The sequence below is a fragment of the Dama dama genome, chromosome 2, assembly GCF_033118175.1.
Source record: "Dama dama isolate Ldn47 chromosome 2, ASM3311817v1, whole genome shotgun sequence".
Classification (NCBI taxonomy): Eukaryota; Metazoa; Chordata; class Mammalia; order Artiodactyla; family Cervidae; genus Dama; species Dama dama.
The window spans coordinates 7234457-7256092 of record NC_083682.1 but is presented as its reverse complement, the minus strand read 5'-3'; the positions used below and the strand labels follow the sequence as shown (position 1 = coordinate 7256092).

Genomic DNA, 21636 nt, shown 5'->3' with positions numbered 1-21636 from the left:
CCAAACTCCCCAGGCCCCCAAACCCCCACTTGTAAAATGAGGTGACCCAACTCACTTTTTCCTCCTTCCAGTCCTAAAAATCTACTAAAAATTTTCCAGTCCCTGAGCAAATATCAAAACTGCGTCTGAGGGGAACCATCGGCATCTCAGTAATATTCCACTGTTAGAAGGAAGAAGATTGCTTCAACAAGTACAGCTTCATTAACAACACTTTAATGCAGCCTCTTAAACTAACCCTGCTTTATTGGGGGGGGGGGGGGGGGGAGTCGGTAAAGTTATGAGATTAGCACAGGGTACAGAACCTTCACTTGCTAAAGGCCTCCAGGCCTGCTCCCTCACCATTCCACAACCAGTGCCCTTTGTAGGAACCAAAGGGGTTTTAAAAAAATACAGATTAGAGACTTTAAGAAGCCATCCTAACCTATACCGTGCCAACAGACTCCATTTACCTCTTTTGGAATGTACTGCCTGAACATCTGCACACATTCTAGAATTGAAAACCCTGGAGGTGAGAGAGGGCCAGAGAGTGGGTGTCACCCTGTCCTGGGGTCTAGGTTTTTTTTGGGGGGGTGTCTAGGTTTTAAATCACCATGTGCCCTGGAGCGCTCCACTTTATCTCACCACCACTATCCTCAAAAATAAAACCAACACCCCCTTCCAAAAAAACAAAAACAGGCAGCTGTGTTAGGTCAATCTCTGAGACCCCTTCTGTTTTAAGCAATCTAGATTAACAAGATTTGATGACGTACAAACACTCAATGGCTGTTACAATAAACAATTAAAGAGGAAGGATGATGTGCGAGAATTTTTAGTTAATGGATGACTTTGCGGTAATGAAGGAATGACAAAAGATGAAGGACGTGAAGGAAAGGCCCTTCCGGGCTGAAAATGAAGGCAACATCTCCCGGAAAAGAAGAGGAGCCCAAAAGTGGTGAAAAGTTGGAGGTGCAGCCAATAAACCCCGATCAGGGACAGCTGCCACCCTCCCCCACACACTTCCCTAGGCGAGGCATCTGCCTTGGTGGCGGGGCGCGCGCGCGCGCAGTGGCGCTCTGCGTCAACCGCCCCCGCCCCCGGAGGCGGCCGGGACCGGTTGGAGCCGGTTTGAACCGGCAGCACCGCCCGCGAGCCAACGCCTCACAAAGGGCTCACGGCCAGCATATCCCTGCGCCGTGCCGGCGTGGGGTGTGGGGAATCGAGCCCCACCCGCACCCGCACCCGCACCCCCACCCCGGACTCACTGACCGAGGGTTCTGGAGGTTGTACATCCCGCTCTGCCTCTCCCTAGTTTTTTGTCGCCGCAGTCGCTTTAGCTGCGTGGAAGGCGTGTCTGGAAGCCACCGGCGCCATTGTTTTTTAAATCCTCATCCCTCGCCCGAGAGACAGGTCCCCCTCGCAGTCGGGAGAATTGAGGCTTCTCTTCAAACATTAGAGACGCAACAGTACTCCTTTCCCGGTGCTTCCCTCTGATTTCCCTTTTGGTAGGACACAGGATGTGTTTTAAAAGTGGACTACTGGTTAACCTTCAGAAAAGGCTTTGAGTTTGGAAAAAAGATTTCTTTCTGGGCTCTGCTTTTTAAAGTCTTAAGGGGATCAAACCGGAGATAATACAAAATTTGTGGGGGGAAGAAAACCTAGTAAACCCTTAAGTAAAGGCTCACAAACATTTTAGAACACGTTCCTTTCCCGAGTGGTAGCCGAAGGTCGTTCTGTCTTTGACCGTGAAACCGTTGGCTTTTCCGGATACAGCACACGTTTGGAAAAGAACAAAAAGTCCAGGCTATGTCTAAACAGGCAACCAAAAGTGTAGGGGTCTAGCTGGTATTTAGTAAATACAAAATCAACAACAAAAGCCTGAAGCATGCCAAGTAACACAAGCCCACCCTAATGCCTAGGTTTGAATCAGCCTTTAAGATGGGTCCAGCACTATTGCAGGGACAACAGCAAACGGTGACTGTTGAGATATTTTCCGGAAGTGGATTTCTACAATTAGTAGAATTCTTAAGTGGATAACCCAGAGTAACTATATTTTACGAATAAGAGGCCAAATGAGCCGGGTGAGGTATAAACCTCAAAACCACCTCGCAGGACCTGGGACTGTTTTTTTTCGGGGGGGGGGGGGTAGGGGGGAACTCCCAAAACTTTACTTCTAAAATGGCTGCGGTCTGTAGTTGTGAGGCTGAAGTTCGGTTACCTAATGGGAAGGAAGGCTGTCAGGAAACTCAGTTTAACCTTCCTTCCAAAACCACTGACTTGTACCCAATGTACTCCAAGGAAACACGAAAAGTATTTTAAAAGCTACTAGAAACATTACCACGTAACGGCGCTTAGTTTTTATGAGCTATTCGATGTTTATTTAAATGTGATTCTCATTGTTTTTGCCCAAATTTTCAGCTCAAATCTACTTGCTAATAAGTTCTAAATATCTGGGTACAGGGCTTGCAAGCAACTTGCATAAACTGTTAGGAAAAATCCAGAAAGTCTTGTAAATAAGATTCTATTTTTACCTCTTCAGAGGAACTATTTTTGCTTGCCTCACAAAGGCGGCGGAGGGGTATTGAATACCGAGGTGTGAGCTGTCTTGTTCTATAAATACACCGCTGCGGACTGAGCGACAGGCATTGAGGCAGCCAGCGCAGAGGCGGCTTTAAGGAAGGAGATGCTGCTTGAGGAGTCCGCAGATAAGTTTTTCTATCATAAAAGATAGGAATTAGTATATTTCTTTAGTGATTGTAAGTAGTGAGAATACGGAGATATTGCTTTGCATTAAGTCCATAAGTTTTAGGGAAAACATGAAGACTTTAAAGAGTAGTTGGAGAAAGGAAGAGGGAAGAAAAAAGAATCTTAGAACCTGATGGAGGTTAAGAGCTGAAATTTTTTCATGGAGTGAAAGATTTTTAAGAGAATGGCTGAGGTAGGACTGCAAAGTTTGGATTTTTTTTTTTTTTTTTAAAGCCTTAAGTTGAAGGGCAACCTTTTACCTTAACATTAAAACGTTGGGTTATGTAAATCGAACCTAAACGTTTTTAAAGGTTGAGTTGTAGATGATTAAAATATTATAAAGGCCATCTTAAGATTTAACTGAAGGTGGTTTCAGAAATAATGCCTTCAGATTCACGGCGCAGTAAAAATGGCGTCATTTGAAGCCTACTTGATCTTAAGGCTTTGTTTGGCTAAAGTTGACGGAAATATTAGTTAGGAATGGTAGGAAAGAAAATTGGAAAGTTGAAGTGGAAAATTCGGAAGACAGAAGTACAGGAAGGTGAAAAGAAAACTAGAGAAGATAGAGATAACACGTTTTAGAAGACAAAACCTGAGCCTAGGAAGTAGGCAGAAGAAAAAGACAAATCTAGGAGAAAATTGAAAATACGGGCGAGTGCTTAAGATAGAATGAAAAGCAAGCTATTGGACGCAGACATACAAGATAGACGTCCAAAAATTTAGAAGATAATTCGAAGTCAATAATGTTGGATAAATTACAGGAACAAAAACTAAGAGAAATTTTTATACCATTGATAATCTATTGTAAAAGCCCATCAACTTAATTCTGGTGGTGCAGAAGTTAGATCTCAGAAGATGAGGGTTTTTTAAAACTACTGTAGACCAAGACCAACTTAGAAGAATATCCGGAAACTAGAAGGAAAGTCAGTTTAAAATCTCAGCAAAAAGTTACTAAAAGGGACTGAAGTAACTTAAAAGCTAAGAATGTGTTTGGAAGAGTTAAAAATTTGAAAGGCCTTAAATGCGGTAGCGTAGTTTCTTTTGGCAAATCTAAAGGACTTTATAAGTGAATTAAATTGAAGAGCAAGAGTAACCATCGAGTTATTGGACTTTGAGCTAAGATGAATGTTTAAATCCTGAGGACTAGGCGCTAATTAACAGCTGACGCAGGTGCTACACAGAAGTGGATTCAGTGAAGCTAGGAAGACAGGAGCGGCAGACAGGATTCCAGGAGCCAGTGTTCGGTGAAATCTAGGACTGAGGAGCCAGCGGCAGTTCGTGAAGATAGGAAAGAGAAGCCCGGGAGCCAGTGCGTCTTGGTGAAGGAAGCTAGGAAGAAGGAGCGAGCCCTAACGATTTGGAGGTGAAGCTAGGAGAGGATTCCAGGAAGGAGGAAGCCAGTGCGGTGTGGTGATGAAGTTAGCGTGCGGCGCGGCTTGGCTTGGCAACCACGCGGAGGCGGCGAGCAGGCTGAATGGAGGATAGATAGAGGATCCTAGAGCAGCAGCCCAGTGTGCGAGCCCTGCAGGGAGAGCCAGTGGTGTGGTAAAAACCGTGAGGTCGGCACTATCATGGGTTTTTTTTTTTCTCCTGTAACTCTGGTAATATCATTTCCTAATAGTAATGGGGGAGTTGTGTACTTAAGCATAAAGGGTTTTATTACGGGGATATAGGCCGGTTTTCGGGTGTCGTAGGTTTCTCTTTTTCAGGCCTATTTTCTCATGCATCTTGTCTGGAGCTTTTGAGGGCAGACTTCAAGGCCCGGAGGAATGGTAGATGGCAAGTGTTCTTGTTTTTAACCAATGAGGGATATCCTGAATTTGATAGAACAACTGTGAGACAACTTCAGCAAGCTTTGTAAACAGGTTTTATATTCAGTTTGGGGGTAATGAAGCATTTCAGTTTTGTGAGTAGAGGGTCTACTTTTCTTTCCTCATCCTGTATTTTAAGTTTTCTAAATATGTAGTTTCGGTATATAATTCTTGGCGGGGGGGGAGTTTTTTTTTGGGGGGGGAGCAAATATGTTTTGAGTTCTTTTCCCTTTAGGTCTGTCTAGAATTCCAAAGGCAAATGACTCAAGGTAACAGGCGAAAAGAAAATCCAGTATCAGGATAATCAGAACACCGCAGGTTTACAGTTTATAGAAACTCTAGCACAAGCAGCTTTCACTTTGAGGTCTGTGGCGCAGCTGTCCATTGGAGAAATGGCTGGTAGTTTATTCTTTTTTTCCCACCCCTTAATTAAATATTTTTAAAGTACGTAACTGGTTATTTTTACTCAAGTATTTTGGGGTGGTGTGAACAGGGAAGAGGGTGGGGGAGAAACTGTTTTTTTCTAAGATTTTCCACAGATTCTATAGTACTATTGACAAACTGAGTTAGAGAAGGATTGTACTGCTACGCTGTTTGGCACCAACACCTTCAGGGATTGGAGCAGCTTTTTTCCTTGGAAGAGTATTCCCAGTGAAGCTGAAATGTACAGCACAGTGCAGCTTTGGTTCATTTTCAGTCAACTCAGGAGAACTTCAGAAGAGCTTGACTAGGCCAAGTGTTGAAGTTAAGTTTTCAAATAACGACTTTTAAGATACCTTTATTAAAGGGGAGGGGCAAATTTTGGCAATTTGTAGTTGGCAGTGGCTTGTGATGATTGGGATGGGGGGGTGGGTTTAGGTAATTGTTTAGTTTTTGATTACAGATGAACATGCCAGAGAACTTAAATACTTAAGATGGAAAAACTAAAGAAAATCTCAACTTCCAAGTTGGCAAGTAACTCGCAATCCTCTGGTTCCGTTTTGCCCCAATTTTTGAGTTTAACAGATGGGGAAGTTCATGAAGATTCACTCGATTTAAGAGTAGGGTTTGGGAAAGGAAAATGACTGGGGGTTGGTCTGGCCCTCTGCGCTGACTTAGGTAAAAACTTGGGGAATTTTTTTTAAATGGTAAAGTTGTTTGGATATAGTAGTGTGTGGTTCTCTCTTGGAATTTTTTTCAGGTGATTTAATAAAACTTAATACTACTATAGGAGCTTCAGAGCAAAGGAAGTGGCTTAATGATCCTGAAGGGATTTCTTCTGATGGTAGCTTTTGTATTATCAAGTAAGATTCTTTTTTCGGCTGTATATAAGCAAGATTGTTCGGTTTATTTTTTTCTTTTTTAGCGTAGGAAAAGTTTGTTAAGATATGCTTCAAAATTATTGTAACTTGTATTTTGAATTTACATCTAAGTATTGTAAATCGTAACTGATAAGGGGGTGGGCTTTTGTTGATGAGGGAGGGGAAACCTTTTTTTTCTGTAGACTTTTTTCAGATAACATCTTCTGAGTCATAACCAGCCTGGCAATCTGATGGCCTAGATGGAGAGGGGAACAGCTCCTTGGTGAATGATAAGTAAAGGCAGAAAAGATTGTATTTCATACCTACATTGGGGAAAAAGCATAACCCTGAGATCCTTACTACTGATGAACACATTGTCTGCACATGCCAAAAAAAAAAGCAAATGAAAAACTACCAATTTAAAGTTAATGGAATCTACTACTATAAAGTTATGGCTTATCAAGCTGTATCCACAAAAATAATGAATTGATGAAAAATAAAATAATGATGAAAAATAATGATACAGTGAAGATCAAATGTCCATCTCAATACTGCTTTTACAAAAGCAGAATTAAAAGAGCGAAATGAAATGAAAATAGTGCTACATATTAATCCTGGAAAAAAAGAAGCTGAAATAAGTGAAAGAGTGGGATCAAGTGAATTGAGAGGAGGAAGAGGCTGTGCTGTTTGCCAATCTTTCGTTTGCCTCAGACAGGTTTTTCTTCATTATCAGAAGAGTTGCTTCATTTCGTCTGGGAGCAGAAAACAGCAGGCAGCTGTTAACAGATAAGTTTAACTTGCATCTGCAGTATTGCATGTTAGGAATAAGTGCTTACCTCTGTGAAGAGCTGTGGAAGTCCTAGGTTCCTTACCTAAGGGATTCCAGGATTGTGAGGCATCGTCCCATCCAGCCTTTTAAAATTAGACAGGACACCGTTCCTGTGGGCTTCAATGATGGGACAGCACATTTCACTCAAGAGGCAAGTAATTCCTTAAAGCCTCTTGAGATTAGCAAAGATAATGTTTAGAAAACTAAGAACATTTGTTTAGCCTTGAATCGGACAACCCTATTTAAGGGATAGTATTGTACTGCTAAGAATTCAGATTTTGTTAATCTTGCTAAAATTTAAATGTTATGTGTATTGTGCAGAAAACCATTAAATCATTCAAAATAAAATACTTTTATTTTTAGAGAATGTATGTTTTTAGGAAGCTGTCTCCTTATTTAAATAAAACATTGTTTGTCTGTAGTTAGTGTTGGGGCAATCTGGGGGGTTTCTTCTCATCTTTCAGAAACTTTGTCTGCGAACACTCTTTAATGGACAAGATCAGGAAATTGAGCAGAAGAACGAATTTAACTTAAGGCAGGAAAAAATTTTGTCCTTCGTAAAAGTGATGAGCATTTAATAATTCCAGGCACATGGCAATAGAGGCACTCTAAATAAGGAATAAATACCTCTTAGACAGGTGGGAGATTATGATCAGAAGAACAGGTAATTTAACACCTACAATGTTTACAGAAAGTCAGGAGTCTTGTCTAGTGGTTAAACTAGAGCAATGGAATATACTGTCCAGATATGCAGTTTGCATGTTAACTTTACTTACAGTCATCTCATCTGGTGTTAGCCAGTGTTCACACTATTGGCCTTTTTAGATATCTGGTGGGGGGAGGGTTGGGGTTTTTTTTTTTAAAGAATTTTCCTTTGCAGAGGCTTCATTTCATCCTTCGTGAAGCTTTTCAGGATTTTGACTTGCATATAAACGCTTGGCTCTGCCTTCTGTTCTCCTAGGGAGTGTGTCAGACCTTGCAGTGAGTTTATCGGCATATTTAAGTATAAACATTTTTCCCCCTGATTTTGGAGGGAAGGGAGGAGGAGAGGGTGGGGCTTACTTGTTCTAGCTTTTTTTTTTACAGACTACACAGAATGCAGTTGTCTTGACCTCAGGTCTGTCTGTTCTGTTGGCAAGTAATACAGTACTGTTCTGATCCGCTGCTATTAGAATGCACTGTGAAACGACTGGAGTATGAGTCAAAAGTTGTGTTTCCCCCAATGCTTGGAGTAGTGATTGTTAAAGGAAAATCCAGCTGAGTGATAAAAGGCTGAGTGTGAGGAAATTTCTTCAGCTTTTAAAGCATTCATGTTTGTGATTGGAGCAGAGTCCCTTTTGCTGTGTTTTTTTTTAGGTAAAATGCATTTTGTTCACTTCTGGTAAGGGGGTGGGGAGGGCACTGAAGCCTTTAGTCTTTTCCAGATGCAACTTTAAAATCAGTGACAAGAAATAATTCCACACGAGCAGCAGTCTTCAGGAAATTTCACTGGCAAGTGGAAATGTTTACCAACAGTTCAGTGGTCTTAGTGCATTTGTCTTTGTTCGGGTGTCTCTCTCTCCTCCCCTGGTCTTAATTTTATATACAGGAACATTCAAAACAACAGACGTATGCGAAAGGCCAGAGAAGCCAGACCCAGTAAGGAAAAATAGCTTATTTACTTTTAAAATCATAAACCAAACATTGCATTTTAAATGTGGGGATTGGGAACCACTAGTTCTTTCAGATGGTATTCTTCAGACTATAGAAGGAGCTTCCAGTTGAATTCACCAGTGGACAAAATGAGGACAACAGGTGAACAAGCTTTTTCTATATCTACATACCAAGTCAGATCTGTTATGAGTAAACAATTTAGTGTTAAATGACCTTTCAGCTTTACGCTGGAGTCAACAGCATGAGCAAGTTGTTCGTTGGCCTGGGGGTGGAGGGGTGAGGTGGGCGCTAAGCCTTTTTTTTAAGATTTTTCAGGTACCCCTCACTAAAGGCACCAAAGGCTTAAAGTAGGACAACCATGGAGCCTTCCTGTGGCAAGAGAGACAACAAAGCGCTATTAACTAAGGTCAATCAAAATGATGTCGGCCTCAACCCCATCTTCTGTTAGAAATGAGGACTTGACTCAGCCCCCTTGGCAGACAATGCATTGAACCTCTTTCTTTGGGGGAGTGAGCATTCAAAGGAATGCTTGAGTACCTTGTATATATATCCCTGTGCTTGTCCTAATATTTAATTTAGCTGTTTTCATAGCAGCTCTTAATGAAGCCGAACCTCAAGTGATGCTTGAAGGGGAGGGAAAGGGGGAAAGCGGGCAACCACTTTTCCCTAGCTTTTCCAGAAGCCTGTTAAAAAGCAAGGTCTCCCCACAAGTGACTTCTCTGCCACATCGCCACCCTGTGCCTTTGGCCTAGCGCAGACCCTTCACCCCTCACCTCGATGCTGCTGGTAGCTTGGATCCTTGTGGGCATGATCCATAATCGCTTTTAAGGTAATTGGTGCCAAGGTCTTCCGGTGGGTTGCATTACTAGAAAAGACCATTAATTTACCTGCGAACAGGTAATGATATTTAGACCACAATTAAAAAGCTTTTAAAGTGTTTTAAATGTGTGGCATTATTATCCAATGACTTTAAAAAAACATTTCAACCAGTTAAGTGGAGAAACAGCATCTAAGTAGAACTGTCATATTGGGTGGGAGAGTACACTTATGAACTGAAAGGTGCTTTGGCAGTTGAGAGGGCTATTGGGTGGGATTGCAAAAATTCTCTGCTAAGACTTTTTCAGGTGAACATAGCAGACTTGACCAAGCTAGCATCTTAGCTGAAGCAGATTCTCCAGTGCTCTTCAGTAGGGCTATTTATAAAGGTTTTTCTTTTCCTGAGAAAACAAAATCTTTTTTGTTTTCTCAGGTTTTGCTTTTTTGCCTTTTCTTATCTTAAAAAAAAAAAGCAAAAGATGCTGGTGGTTGGCACTCCTGGTTTCCAGGACGGGGTTCAAATCCCTGTGGCATCTTTGCTTGACTTTAACTTTTACTCTCCAGACTCTTTACTTTTTCCTCATCTTTCAGGTGCTAGGCCCTAGAGTTAGGGGAGGTGGAAGATAATAGCGTCAAACTCTGCCTTTGTGTTTACATGGGAATGTAATGTAATTTTGCCTGTAATTTGCAGGTATTCCTCATGCAATTCGTGTTTGGAGAAGTCTCACTATTTTGAAAACTTGATTATACATATTAATAAAAATTGAAAAAACCTCCTTGGTGTGATTTATTTACATATATACTAAACTTCTGTTCATGAATAGAAGATGGATGTTTTGTGGGTGTTCTGCCTGGTTCCTGTATAAGTATATGGTTCTGTCATGCAATCTGATCTCCAGGAAGAGCAGGAATCTAGGGAAGAAAGGGGTAAAATGGGTGAGTGACCTGAAAGACTTGTTTAAAGAAGCCTACTTTCTGCTGTTTAGCAGTTGCCTGTGAGCTGGGCTGGGATGAAGAGGAAACAACTGGGGAACATGGGGAGAAAGAGGTGTTACCGTTGATTCTATCAAAAGTAAGGCCAATCTAAGAGCTGACAATGGGTGACTAGGACAGTCTTTTTCAGTTGCCAATTCCCAAGCTACAAGTTGGTTATGTGGTCTGGTGTCCTGTGGAATGATCTGTATGCTCAGTCACCAAGTCATGTCCAATTCTTTGCAACCCTGTGGACTGCAGCATGCCAGCCTTCTCTGTTCCTCACCGTTGCCCAGAGTGTGCTCAAACTCATATCCATTGAGTCTGTGATGCTATCCAACCATCTCATTCTCTCTCCCCTTCTGCCTTCATTTTTTCCCAGTATCAGGGTCTTTTCCAGTGAGTAGGCTCTTCATATCAGGTGGCCAAAAATGGCCTGTATACCAGCAGATAATCCTTTATTTGCAAATGAAATACTCTCATGGTCCCACCCATTCTCTAAATGCCTAAAATGTCCTAGCTCTTCAGATTGTATTCCCTGCATGAGTAGTTAAAAGGCTCCATCCAGTAAACCTGGCCAGTGAAACTTAGGTCTTCAGACTTAGGTCTGAAGAAGATGCTGTACCTAGCACAGGTCTCCCAGCCTTGGCTATACCCTCAGCCCAGTGGAGGGCAGTGTTGTTTCTGACTCCACTAGCCCGTCAGGCTTCTCTGGCCATGGAATTCTCCAGGCAAGGATACTGAAGTGGGCAGAGGCTTTAGCAAATGAATCTCTGTCCTGTATTTCTGAACTCAAGTTATGTGTTACAAATGGGGAAGCAAGCTCTGACTGGGACACTGGCAAGGCGGCAGGGCTGGAATTTGAACCCTAGCCTTCAACACTTCAGCTCTATGGTCTACATAAGTGCACGAGGTCCTCAGGTAATTGTCCAGGGACTTCCTGGTGGTGCAGTGGGTACAAATTCGTTGGCCAATGCAGGAGACACGGGTTCAATCCCTGGTGCAGGAAGATTCCACATGCTGTGGAGAGCAACAGCCTGCACTCTAGAGCCCAAGAGTCACAACTGCAGAAGCCCGTGCACCTAGAGCCCACTGTAAGAAGCAGCTAATGCACCTCAAAGAATAGTAGCCCCTGCTGGCTGCAGCTAGAGAAAGCCCGCAGGTAGCAATGAAGACTCAGCACAACCAAAAATAAATTTTTTTTTAAAAGAATCAACTGTCCAACTATATGTAACAAGGACCTAGCATATATAGCACAGGGAGCTAGTCAATATCTTGTAATAACCTGTAATGGAAAAGAATGAAAAAGTATATAATGTATATGCAATTTATATACATATATATATACACACATATAATCTTCACTTGCTGTTCACCTGAAGCGCAACATTGTAAACCAAATATACTTGAATTAAAAAAATAACTGTCCAGTGGGTCAGCAGCAATCTAGTCTCCAACACGGTGGTCCGTGGACTTGGTTAAGTGCCTATTCTGAATTGATGCCATTCCAGTACTTTATGGAGAAGTCTTTGTTCTTCCAGAACTGGAGGACTCCCTGGAAGGACTTCCCTGGAGAGCAAAGGAGAAGAGTGGCTAGGGATTCACCAGGGGCTACATGGTTCCTGGCACTGCTTAGGCTCAAAATTGGCCAGGATCAGGAACTGGAAGCGCCAGGGTCAGCAATAAGAAGGGCCAGAGAAGCAGGCCGGAAGTCATTTCCTCCTTGGCACAAAAAGCGAATGCAGAAGGAGGCCAACATAAAACATCTCTGAAGTCTATGTCCAAGTCAAGGGGCTAGGTCTCAATAATATAAATGAACCCCAGGCAAGTCCTTTATATCCCCCTTCAGCTGTACAAAGGGCTTTCACACTGGACTTTTTGGGATTTCATTATCCTGATAATTCCAGTAGGTCTGTGGGTGCCTAACAAACATGGGTCCAAGTGAGATAGCTCCACCATTTCGTAACCTCTCCAAACTTGTCCTGAAGCCTCCCAGGCCCAGGGCTAGTTGGTTTGGACTTGGGAAATAGATTTCTGACCTCAGTAAAAGGGTGCAACTAGGAGAATGAGACTTTGAGAGAGGGCAGGGTATGGGGAAACTGAAAAATGGGAGTATCTAGCTGGGTTGCTGATTCAGAAGCTCTGAAAATCTAGGAGACGTGAGTCAGATCCTGGTTCTTGGCTAGCTCTGACAAGTTGGCAAACTGGGATGTCGTGTGCCCTTTCCAGGTCCTTGCTTTCCTGCTGGTTAAATGGAGATTATGTCCTGTCTACCTGCTATGGTAAGGAAGGATAGCCACAGGAGATGCCAATTTATGGAACTGGAAATGAATGTGCTTTGCCACCATCTAGTGGACTATAACAGTATTGCAACCCTGACTGTGGAGTGTTTCTTAATGCTACCCTTGTTTCTTCAACAAATTATTTTTATTGCTGACCATTCAGGTATGACCTAAATCAACTCCCTTACGATTATACAGTGGAAGTGACAAATAGATTCAAGGGATTAGATCTGATAGAGTGCCTGAAGAACTATGACTGAAAATTCAGGACATTGTACAGGGTGTGGTGATCAAAACTATCCGCAAGAAAAAGAAATGCAGAAAGGCAAAATGGTTGTCTGAGGAGGCCTTACAAATAGCTGAGAAAGGAAGAGAAGTGAAAAGCAAAGGAGAAAAGGAAAGATATACACATCTGAATGCAGAGTTCCAAAGAATAGCAAGGAGAGATAAGAAAGTGAGAGTGAAGTCGCTCAGTTGTGTCCGACTCTTTGCGACCCCATGGATTGTAGCCCGTGGAATTCTCCAGGCAAGAGTACTGGAGTGGGTTGCCATTTCCTTCTCCAGGGGATCTTCCTGACCCAGGGATCAAACCTGGTCTCCCGCATTGCAGGCAGAGGCTTTACCTCTGAGCCACCAGGGAAGTAAGAACACACAGAGAACTATACAAAAAAGATCTTCATGACCCAGATCACCACGATGGTGTGATCACTCACCTAGAGCCAGACATCCCGGAGTGTGAAGTCAGGTGGGCCTTAGGAAACTTCACTAAGAACAAAGCTCGTGGAGGTGATGGAATTCCAGCTGAGCTATTTCAAATCCTAAAAGATGATGCTGTTTAAGTGCTGCACTCAATATGCCAGCAAATTTGGAAAACTCAGCAGGGGTCACAAGACTGAAAAAGGTCAGTTTTCATTCCAATCCCTAAGAAGGGCAATGCTGAAGAATGTTCAAACAAGTACACAATTGTACTCATTTCACATGTGCCTCATTTCACAAGGCAATGCTCAAAAATCCTTCAAGCTAGGCTTCAACAGTATGTGAACCGAGAACTTCCAGATGTACAAGCTGGATTTAGAAAACGCAGAGGAACCAGAGATCAAATTGCCAACATCCACTGGATCACAGAAAAAGCAAGAGAATTCCAGAAAAATACTTACTTCTGCTTCATTGATTATGCTAAAGCCTTTGACTGTGTGGCTCACAACAAACTATGGACGATTCTTAAAGAGATGGGAATACCAGACCACCTTTCCTGCCTCCTGAGAAACCTGTATGCAGGTCAAGAAGCAACAGTTTGAACCAGACATGGAACTACAGACTGGTTCAAAATTGGAAAAGTAGTACGTCAAGGCTGTATATTGTCACCCTGCTTATTTAACTTAAGTGCAGAGTACATCACGTGAAATGCTGGACTGGATGAAGCACAATCCGGAATCAAGACTGCCGGGAGAATATCAATAACCTCAGACATGCAGATGACACCACCATTATGGCAGGAATTGAAGAGGAACCAAAGAGCCTCTTGATGAAAGTGAAAGAGGAAAGTGAAAAATGTGGCTTAAAACTCTACATTCAAAAAATGAAGATTATGGCATCTAGTCCCATCGCTTCATGGCAAATAGATGGGGAAACAATGCAAACAATGACAGATTTTCTTTTGCTTGGCTCCAAAATCACTGCAGATGGTGACTGCAGCCATGAAATTAAAAGACGCTTGGTCCTTGGAAGAAAAGCTATGACAAACCTAGACTGTATTTAAAAGCAGAGACATTACTTTGCCGACAAAGATATGTATAGTCAAAGCTATTGTTTTCCCAGTAGTCACGTATGGATGTGACAGTTGGACCATAAAGAAGGTGGAGCACCAAAGAATTGATGCTTTTTTTTTTTTTTTTTAGTTCTACCAGTTTACTGCTACCAACCCATCTCCCTCCACCCCATGGACTGCAGCCCGCCAGGTTCCTCTGTCCATGGACTTTTCCAGGCAAGAATACTGGAGTGGGTTGCCATTTCCTTCTCCAGAATTGATGCTTTTAAACTGTGGTGCTGGGAAGACTCTTGAGAGTCCCTTGGACTGCAAGGAGATCCAACCAGTTAATCCTAAAGGAAATCATTCCTGAATATTCACTGGAAGGACTGATGCTGAAGCTGAAGCTTCAATACTTTGGCCACCTGATGCAAAGAGCCAACTCATTTGAAAAGACCCTGATGCTGGGAAAGACTGAAGGCAGGAGGAGAAGGGGACAAAAGAGGATGAGATGGTTGGGTGGCATCAGCGACTCCATGGACATGAGTTTGAGCAAGCTCCAGGAGATGGTGAAGGACAGTGAAGCCTGGTGTGTAGCAGTTCATGGGGTTGCAAAGAGTTGGACATGATGGAGCCCCTGAACAACAGCAACAGTATTCCATTGCAAGGATATTGTAATTTGAGTCTTTTCCCATTTTTTCTAATTATGACTAAAGATGTTATGAACATTGCATACAAGTCTCTGTGGATATAAACTTTCCTTTTTCTTGGTATGTTGTATGGTAGGTATATACGTAGTGTTTAAGAAATTTCCAAACTATTTGCCAAAGTGGTTTATTGTTTTGCATCCTCACCAATAGTGTATGAAAGTTCCAGTTGCTCCATATTCACCATCATATGGTATGATCATATCTTTAAACTTTAGCTATTCTAGTGAATATGTAGTGATAGCTCATTGTGATTTTAACCTGTATTCTGACTCTTGCTCATTGGAAGGAATGCTATGACAAACCTAGACAACATATTAAAATGCAGAGACATCATTTTGCCAACAAAGAACATATAGTCAAAGCTAAGGTTTTTCCAGTAGTTGTGTACAGATGTGAGAGTTGGACCAAAAAGAAGGCTGACACCAAAGAGTTGATGGTTTTGAACTGTGGTGCTGGAGAAGATTCTTGAGAGTCCCCTGGACTGAAAGGAAATCAAATCAGTCAATCCTAAAAGAAATCACTCCTGAATATTCATTGGAAGGACTGATGCTGAAGCTGAAGCTCCAATACTCTGGCTACCTGATGCAAAGAACTGGCTCATTGGAAAAGACTCTGATGCTGGGAAAGATTGAAGCAGGAGGAGAGGGGGACGACAGAGGATGAGATGGTTGGATAGCATCACTGACTCAATGCGCATGAATTGGAACAAATTCTGGGAGACAGTGGAGGACACAGGAACCTGGGGTGCTGCGGTCCATGGGGTCCAAAGAGTTGGACATGAGTTAGCACTGAATGACAGCACAACCGATGATGTTTAGGGTCTTCTTTGTGCTTACTTGCCGCTTATATACCTTCTTAGGTGTAGTGTCTATTCAGTTTTCTTTGCCAGTGTTGTTATTGGGATGTTTATCTTTTTATTGCTGAGTTCTAAGAGTTTTTACATTTATCAGGTTCAAGTTCTTTGTCAATGTATGTTTTGAATATATTTTCTCTCAGTATGTGCCTTGACTTTTCATTTTTTTGTAACTGTCTTTTCAGAGTGGTGGTGGTTTAGTTGCTAAGTTGTGTCCGACTCTTGGAACTGCATGGACTGGATCCGGCTGTGCTCCTCTGTCCATGGAATTTTCCAGGCAAGAATACTGAAGTGGGTTGCCATTTCCTTCTCCAGGGGATCTTCCTGACCCAGAAATCAAACCCAGGTCTCCTGCATTGCAGGCAGATTCTTTACCAACTGAGCTACGAGGGAAGCCTGTCTTTTCAGAGTAGAAGTTTTAAATCTTCAACAAATCACTAATGTGTACAGTAACGTGGAGGAATTTCAAAATAATTACATTGTGAGGAAGAAGCCAGTTTTTAAAAAATACATACAGGGAATTCCCTGGCAGTTTACTGGTTAGGAACTTTCACTGCCAAGGGTGCAATTTCAATCCCTGGTTGGGAAACTAAGATCCTACAAGGTGCATGACGCTGTCAAAAAAAAAAAAAAGTACATACAGTCCAGTTCCATTTATACAAAAGTTTTCAAAAATAAAAACTAATCTGTAATAACAGCTAAGAAATTCCCTGGTGTTACAGTGGATAAGAATCTGCCTGCCAATGCAGGGGACACAGTTTCAATCTCTGGTTCAGGAAGATCCCACATGCTGCTGAGCAACTAAGCCCATGTGCTACAACTACTGAATCCAGGTGCTGCAACTCCTAAAGCCCGTGAGCCTAGAGCCTGTGCTCCGTAACAAGAGAAGCCACTGAAGTGAGAAGCCTGTGCACCACAGCGAAGAGTAGCCCCCACTTATGCAGCTAGAGAAGGCCCTCACATAGTAACAAAAACCCAGTGCAACCGAAAAAAATAAAAGAAATAATTAAAAAAATAAAATAGCTGACTAGGAGTTACAAAGGAAACCTTGGGAGTAATGAAGATGTTCATTGCCTAGATTGTGGGTTTCAAGGATGTACATTTATGTCAGAAGTTATCAAATTATATACTTTAGTTACTTGCAGTTTATTGTACATTGATAAACTGTAAAATAAAGTGCACACATGTGAACTAGCATTTCTTGCTCACTTGTTGTGTACCAAACACTGACAAGATGCTGGGGATGCAAAGAGAAACAGTGGACTGTCTTGAGCCCTCCTTGTCACTTCCCCAAGGCTGGGCTGACAGGGTATGTTCCAGACCCATTTCTGCTCCTTGCTCCTCTGCTTTTACTGACTCCCTGTTAGGGTTCCCTTGCCGATTCCAGCTGTGCCTACCTCACTGGCCTCCGAGACCCAACCTCTGATACCCATACCTACATCCCACTTGACCAGCAGTCTTTCTGTCCCCCTACAGGAACACATGCACACATCCTCTCCTGTCCTGTCTCTGGCCTTCCCTCATGTCTTTCCCCCTTTCTAGAATACTCTCTGTCCCCACCAATCTCTAGGGTGAATCCCACTCCTTCAAAGTTCAGCCCCCTCCCTTAGCCCTCGTCTGGGCTGTCTTGCCTGGAGCCCCGATCCCACGTGATCCGCAGCCTCCTGGAGCCTGTGTCCTGGTTCCCATCCAGCCCTACCTGGGCACTGACCCAGGACCATGCTCTGGCTCACTCCACTAAAACAGGAGGACCACGCCGTCCTGAACAGATGTGCATGTACACGTGTGCATGTGAGAGCCCTGGTCACAGCCCCTGGTGTTGCACACTTGCCAGAGCAGCTCTTACAAAATTAAGCAATTTTTGGACAGTGACTCTTTATTTTTTGCTGCACCATGCAGCTTGTGGGATCTCAGTTCCCCCATCAGGGCTTGAACCCAGGCTCCTGGCATTGGGAGCGTGGGGTCCTAACCATGGGCCCGCCAGCAAATCTCCTTTCTTTTTTATCTTCATAACCTTTTTGTTTTATAATGCGTTTAGACTTACAGAAAAATTACAAAAATAGTACAGTAAGATATAATGACTTTTTTTTTTTTAACCGAGAAACACATCAAACCAACACACTCCTACATTACAACATCAACAACTAATTCAACATCCAGGGAAAGAGACTCATTACTGAACTCAACACAACAGTTTGGAACAATCTGGAACAAATGGAATCATGGATCAGATTTGGTTGAGCCGGGAGTGCTCAGCTTTGGACGGCAGTCCTGCCAAGCCTGAGAGTGGGCAGAGTGGAAACAGAACGGGTGGTCCTGGACTTGCAGGCCTAAGGCAGGAGTCTGCCTTCTTGCTAAGTGAAGTGGGAACTGTTGGAGGGTCTTGAGCAGTGGAGTCAGGTGACCTGCCTTACCTTCTCTAAACATCTCTCTGGGGGCTGGAGAACAGGGGCTTGCAGGGGACATCAGCTGCCTTAGGACCCAGCAAGAGAGGCTGGTGGCCTGTGGCTGGGGGAGGGGCAGCGGAGGTGGCAGTGCCAGGTGATTGGAACACCAGTCCCCTGCTGGTGGCCTTCGTGGGATGGGAGAGGAAGCTTTGGGGTTACCCTGGCTTCTGGCCTGGAAGGGTGGAGTTGCTGAGCTAGCTGGGGACACGGAGAGCTGTTTAAGGAGTCTGTTAGACATCTGGGCTGGGCGAAGGGGAGGGTCCCAGCTGTGGTGAGGGATGCAGATGGCATTTAAAGCCCCAAACTCCATGAGATGACCTGGGATGACTTGCCCTGGCTAGACCAGCTGCCTGGCCTTAGTTCCTCAGCCTAAAATTCTTCCCTGGAAGCCACCCTCCTCCCTAGCCCACCTCAGTGCCTGTGACCAGGGATGGGAACTCGGAAGGCACCACTGGGATTCAGCGCCACAGACCTGTAATACGGACACTGCCAATATCCAGCAAACAGTGTGGTCATCCCTTCCTCTTCCCACCAGGGAAAGAAACCACACCAGCCCTCCTGGCAGCCCAAGTGCCCCTAAAGGGCATTAGTTGCTCAGTCATGTCCGACTCTTTGCGACCCTGTGGACTGTAGCCTGCCAGGCTCCTCTGTCCATGGGATTTTCCAGGCAAGAATACTGGAGTGGGTTGCCTTTTCCTTCTCCAGGGGATCTTCCCAACCCAGGGATTGAACCGCGGTCTCCTGTGTTGCAGGCAGATTCATTACCGTCTGAGCCACCAGGGAAGGTGGATTCAAAAGGGCTCTGCCTAGAACCTGGGATAATGGTAGTGGGGGTGCAGGGTGGTAGGGGGCCAACAAACTTGGAAAGGAAGATGCGAGCATGTAGAGCAGAGGGGGATGAGGGGTGCCTCACCCTCACCTGACCTGGACCACTTTCCCCAGAGAAGTGATGCTGGGGGAGGGTGAGGGTGGTGGTAGAAGCTGACAGGTTCCCAGGCCAGTGCTGAAATGGTGTTACTGGGAACCAGGCATTCCCTGGCCCAAGCAACTGACAGTCAAACAGGCGGCTCGAGCTGCACCCATTTCTGCCCACGTGGAGCCAGGCCACCTGCAGACAATGCGATCCCTTCATCCTGTTGCCTCACTAGACGGTCCCATCCTGCCTGCACTCACTCACTCATAACAATCATCCACACACCATCAGTAGTCACCGCGCTGAGGTTTGAACCCAGGCAGCCTGGCACTCACCCAACTCAAATTCTCAGCACACATTTGCCAGCCAGCTGGGCCTGGGCCTGGTGACAGAGTAGGCACGGGCCCTAACGCCATCAGCCCTGATATGCTCATGGACATTGGGTGCACAGGCCCTTAGGGTCAGGCCAGGAGCCTCGGGGCTGGGAGGAGGGTAGGCTTCCTGGAGAAGCAGGCATCTGAGTTAGATCTTGACAAAATATTGGGACTCACTTGTGCAAGGACAGGGGGAAGGTCACCCCAAGGGAGAGCCAAGGCAGGAGGCTGAAAGTCTGTCTGTGGAGTTATATCCTCAATTCCAGGTGATCGTGGTTCCCAACCTACTCTATGTCACCCCAGAGCTGTGCGGACCACCCCACCCCAATCCCCACTTTAGATCTTTTCTTGGGCCTCCCCAACATTCACTTTCTCTTGATTTCTTTTTTCTTCTCCTTCCAAAGCTTCAGGGCTTCCTTGGTGGCTCAGATGGTAAAGAATCTGCCTGCAGTGCAGGAGACCCGGGTGTGATCCCTGGGTTGGGAAGATCCCCTGGAGAAGAGAATGGCAACCCACTCTGCTATTCTTGCCTGGAGAATTCCACGGCTTTTTGGCCAGAACCGCCATTTTCCAGTAATTTGCCAAAATGACCAGCACAAAGGGAAAGAGGGGAGGCACCCGCTACATGTTCTCTAGGCCTTTTAGAAAACATGGAGTTGTTGTTCCTTTGGTCACATACATGTGAATCTACAAGGGTGATATTGTAGACATCAAGGGAATGGGTACTGTTCAAAAAGGAATGCCCCACAAATGTTACCATGGCAAAACTGGGAGAGTCTACAATGTTACAGCCTACTGTTGGCATCATTGTAAGCAAACAAGTTAAAGGCAAGATTCTTGCCAAGAGAATTAATGTGCGTATGGAGCACATTGAGCACTCTAAGAGCCGAGATAGCTTCCTAAAACGTGTGAAGGTAAACGATCAGAAAAAGAAGGAAGCCAAAGAGAAAGGGACTTGGGTTCAGCTGAAGCGCCAGCCTGCTCCACCCAGAGAAGCAAACTTCGTGAGGACCAATGGAAAGGAACCCGAACTGTTGGAGTCCATTCCCTGTGAATTCATGGCCTGATGGGTGTAAAAATGAAGACCTGGACTGTAAAAAAACAAAAAGAACTCCATGGACAGAGGGGCTAGGTGGGCTACAGTCCATGGGATCAAAAAGACACGGGCACAACTGAGCAACTAATACTTTTACTTTCCAAGACTTTCACATTATTTCTAGTCTTTTGGTGTCACTCATACAAGGGCTTCCCTGGTAGCTCAGCTGGTAAAGAATCTGCCTGTGATGCAGGAGAAACCGGTTCAATTCCTGGGTTGGGAAGATCTGCTGGAGAAGGGATCTGCTGGAGTAGGCTACCCACTCCAGTATTCTTGGGCCTCCCTTGTGGCTCAGATGGTAAAGAATCCACCTGCAACAACAAGAACAAAAATAATTTTATTTTTTTTCAAAAATAACTTTAAAAAGACAAAAAAATAAATAAATAAAAGAATCTGCCTGCAATGCAGGAGACCTGGGTTTGATCCCTGTGTTGGAAAGATCCCCTGGAGAATGGGAACAGCTACCCACTCCAGTATTCTGGTCTGGAGAATTCCATGGACTGTAGTCCATGGGAGTCACAAAGAGTTGGACACAACTGAGCAACTTTCACTTCACTTCATACATTTGTACCCAGGACACTAATTATTCACACTGGCCCACTTGTGCCCCAGCTGCTCAGCTCGCCATTGCTTTCTTGGATCCTGTTTCTTCCTTCTGGGCTCAAGGTCCTTTTTCTTTTCTTTTCTTTTTAATATTTATTTATTTGGCTGCACGAGGTCTGCACTAGTTGTGGCATGCAAAGTCTGAGTTGTGGCTTGTGGGATCTAGTTCTCTGACCAGGGATTGAACCCAGGAACCCTGCCTTAGGAGCATGGAGTCTTAGCCACTGGACCACCAGGGAAGTCCCAAGGTCCTTCTTCCTAAGGTGCTTCTGGAAGTTCTCTCAGCAAGGATTTCTGAGCGGTAAATACTTAGAGCCTTTGTTTGAAATATCTTTATTTCACTGTCTGCTTTCACAGCTAGTTGAGCTAGTATGGCACTTTCGGTAGCCTTCATTTCTCAGCATCTGAAGCTATTGTCTGGATTCAGTTGTTGCATTTTAGAAACTGCCTCTGCCCCACATTCTGCACCCTGAGTCCTCACAAGTTGCTTCTGGTTCCTCTGGGCCATTTGAGGAATCTCCAGATGGGA

The 21636-nt window shown here is 44.2% G+C and overlaps 1 pseudogene; it reads left to right on the top strand.

Moving 5' to 3' along the window:
* Positions 1 to 19991: 19991 nt before the first annotated feature.
* LOC133065982 (large ribosomal subunit protein eL21-like) lies at positions 19992 to 20475 on the top strand (annotated as a pseudogene).
* The last annotated feature ends 1161 nt before the right edge of the window (positions 20476 to 21636 follow it).